The sequence below is a fragment of the Myotis brandtii genome, unplaced genomic scaffold, assembly GCF_000412655.1.
Source record: "Myotis brandtii unplaced genomic scaffold, ASM41265v1 scaffold326, whole genome shotgun sequence".
Classification (NCBI taxonomy): Eukaryota; Metazoa; Chordata; class Mammalia; order Chiroptera; family Vespertilionidae; genus Myotis; species Myotis brandtii.
In genome coordinates, this window is record NW_005362534.1 from 1,693,751 (window position 1) to 1,697,593 (window position 3,843).

At 49.2% G+C, this 3,843-nt stretch overlaps 1 pseudogene across 1 annotated transcript; it reads right to left on the reverse strand.

The window, feature by feature from the left end:
- Positions 1–1,150: 1,150 nt before the first annotated feature.
- On the reverse strand, positions 1,151–3,622 carry LOC102248645 (annotated as a pseudogene). The gene has a single exon (XR_001362999.1). The product of XR_001362999.1 is annotated as an N-alpha-acetyltransferase 60 pseudogene (transcript).
- Between the last annotated feature and the right edge of the window lie 221 nt (positions 3,623–3,843).

The window sequence follows — 3,843 nt, forward strand, 5'->3', positions numbered from 1 at the left end:
GCCGACGCTCTATCCACTGAGCCAAACCAGCTACGGCTGAATGCTGAGTTTTATCAAAATCCATTTCAACATAATTCTACCAATTGTCAGCAAAACTGACCTGGAAGCTGATGCAGATACATGAATGAACCCTTCAGAGACCAATATAAAAATGTTTTTAGTATCAGAAAGGTTTATTAGAAAATTCTCACCCTGAAATCTGTAGCATGTGATGCAATACTACCACTCATTAAAACCGACTAGAAACACACCTGTTGCTAAAGTGGTCCTTACACAAAATATATAAAAAGCAGTTTCTAGTGTGACTTGTGCTCTGCACCTCTGCCGCTTGACATTCTAAAGCATCCCACCAATGGCTATGGGTACCCATTTTACAGATGGGAAACTGAGGCACCAAGAAGCTGTTGTACCAGTGGTTGTTAGGAGTTGCCTTTCTCTGCCCAGCCCAGGTGGAAGGGGATGGGAGAGAGAGAGAGAGAGAGAGAGAGAGAGAGAGAGAGAGAAACTGAGGGGACTGGGGGCAATAGGGGCAAGTCTGTGTGGTGTCTTCCCAATCCCTAAAAGAGTAGAGAAGGTGCTCAGCCCAAGTTCCTAATCTGCAGAATTATGAGCTACAAAATAATTGTTTTTTAAACAATTTTTTTGATTTGCTATGCAGCAATAGATAACTAATATATTATTTCTCATTTAACTATATGTATTCTGCCCTGGAAATTGAATCCAATTTCATAGGGACTTTAATGATCACTTCTATATCAAATGATTAGAAATCACTCTCCCTAGCCCTGACTTTGATTTTTTGCATAGTTCTATCTTGAATTTGGAACTCCATGTTGGATACTCTATTGTGATATCATGTTAACACTTCAAACTCAATATTTTGAAAGCTGATTTTGTCATCAAATATCCAAGCCTTATATCTTCTATTGATGTTTCTATTACTTTTGTGGTACTACCATTCTTTCAGTCAACCATACTAGAAACTTCAGTGTAATCTCTGATTCCTTTCACTTCTTCCCATAGTCAGTCAGATGACATTTTTCAAAGTAACTTTTTGTCATAATTTATCTCTTTATATCTGTAGACTACTCACTCATCAAAGCTTCCTCACTGTTCCCCTATCTCTGGCTTCTGCATCCTCAAGTTAATCTTTTTTTTTTTTTGACCAATTAAAGTCTATTTATTTGTTTGTAATCAGACAGAACACTACAATCTGTTCAACACTGGGCTAGACACTGCCGTGATTAGGGGCAAGGAGGAAGGGGCAGGGCAAGGCCTCGGCTCAATTATGCAAGTCCAAGGCAGAACCTTCTGGAAGACTCTTCCCTTACCCCGTGGGGCAGAAATAAAAACCACATGATAACCGTTGATTCAGATTAGAGAGGACACTGAGCTGGGCCTCAGCTCAAAGTCAATGTCAGCACGGAGTGGGGACCAGTCAGTGAGAGTGTGAAGTGGCCGAGGAAGGAGAGGTGGTTTTCCTGCGCAGGCTCGCCTTCATCTCGAGAAACCCCTTCCCCCACCGCAAGGCCAGAGGAGCCCCTGGGCTGGGAGTTCCGAGGGAGGGAAGGATGCCAATCCGAGGCCCTCTTGCTTGGTTGTTCCACCTTCTCCTCCCTCTCAGACTGTGCACTGTGGCGATGGCTCCAGGACACTGCAGCAATGCTGGGCATGACTCTGCCAACCCCCTTTACTCTGGAGGGCAGGGCAGGGAGCAAGCAGCTTTGGGGGGTGGGGTGGAGGGAACGCCAGAAGCAAGTGATGTCCACATGCATGCTTCCTGGCACTGACACAGCCTCTTCTGTCTGTTCCCAGAGGCTGAGGACCACAAGGCAAGCGACTGCCCCCAGCCTCAAAGGCCAGGTCCTACTTGATCAAACACCACACTCAATTCTTCTTGTTTGCATATGGTCAGGCCTCAGAACTGCATCTCACAGAACTGGGGGGCTGGAGGGGAGGGCCCTTGGGACCCTCACCAGCACCTGTCCTCAGCCCGGCTCCCTGGGGCAGTTCAACTGAATGGCACATCCAGCATGTGATGGGTAGTTCCTCGCTCTCTGAGACAGCAGGACTGCCAACAGAGGGGTGGGAAACCTTCCCATTATCTGACGACCATGCCAGGGAACTAAGCCCCAGAGCTCTGTGTTTGGGTGAAAAACCTCCCACCACTTGCCAGCCCCTCCTGGGGAGGTAGGAGCTGTTCCTGCCCCCCAGGCTTCTGAGGCTGGTTCTTTACAAGGGTTTGGCATTCCCTTTATTTTACCCCTTCATTGTTCTGAGGCTCCTGTGTCTTTAGGGCCAAGTCTATCCATAACACTTGGGTTCCTCCCTCCCAGGAGTTAATTCCGGCTTTGGAGGAAGGAGTTGGAAGGAACGGGCAGTGCGGGGGAAGAGGCCAGTGAGGACGTGCAGGAAAGGAAGCCCTCTCCTGCCCCCATACTCCCAGGGCAGCAGAAGCAACTGACCACAATGAACACTGTGGCCAGCCTATGAGGCTGGTGCACTCACATGGGGGCCAGACCAGGGCAAGGGCAGAGGTTTCCAGAGCAGGAAGGAGGGCTGAAGAGCCTGTTGGAGACCAGGCATACCCGCCCCACGACGCTCTGCTACCAAGCCCATGTAGCACCGGGCCTGCAGCTGGGGCAGGTGATGGGCCAGCTCCTCTGCAGAACACAGTTGAGGTCAAATGGCCAGGAAGGTGAGATCCAGAGGGCGCCAAGGGGTGGGACCTGTTGGAGGCTGCCCGGCTGGCATCACATGGTCCGGCTGTATTCAATGCCGCCTTTGGTGGAGATGCTCGACCATGGCAGGAAGCTTCAGAGCAGGCTGTGGGCCTGGTGGTAAATCCTGTGTGGGATGGAGCAGGGGTTCAAGTTTGCCAGAGCAGAACCCAGGTGCTGGATGTAGTCCAAAATGGTCCAAGAAGGGTGGCCACCATTGATGTAGAAGATAAAAGTGAAGCCATCTTTGAGGACCCCATGGATGGAATAGTAATAGGGGAGATAGTGGTGCTGCTTGAAGTCTCTGTTTTCGTAGAAGTTTATTGCTGTGTTGTTGGTGGTGAGGACATGCAGGTAGATGGCTTTGAAGTGGTCCTGGGCAGTGGTGGATATGTGATCCTTTAAAGTCTCAAGTAAAAGAGAACCTATGCCGTGCTTTCTGATTTCCTTCACTACTCCGAGACTTAGAATGTATGCAACTTGTGTGTCAACAGAGAAGTTGGAGGCTAGAATATCTCCATCCTCCTTGTGTATCTTGGTCCTACTTTTTATTTCAGCTACTATCATTCCTACAATGATACCCCTGTAGGTTGCAGCAAGGGAAAAGAACTTCTTGTTGGAGGTGATGTCACGATACCATGAGTCTGGGTACTCGATGGGGAACCAGTCGCCACACAGATGCTTCACAGTGTCTATGTCATCGTGGTAGAGGAGGCGCAGGCTGACCTCGCTGAGGGCGCTGGATGGCACCACCTCTGTCATTCACACTCCGGGCGGGAGCGGGCGGCGGACGGTGGACGGTGCAGTGGGGCTCAGCGCATCCTGGGGTCGCAGGGAGCCGGAAGTGGGGCCACGCGGAGCCCGCAACCGGTTATGTAACCCGCAGGGGCCGCAGCCGGGACTGAGGCCTCAAGTTAATCTTATACACTGATTTAAGATTCATTCTCCCAAGATTCAGAGTGATGAGTTCACTCCTCAGCTTTATTCATTACAAGCATATTTTCCTTATGTCTGTTATTTCAACATCTGGGTCGTTCTCATTGGTTCTCTCCACTGATTGCTTTTTTCTCTTGAGTACGGGTCATGTTTTCTTATTTCTTTATATGACTAATAATTTTGGATT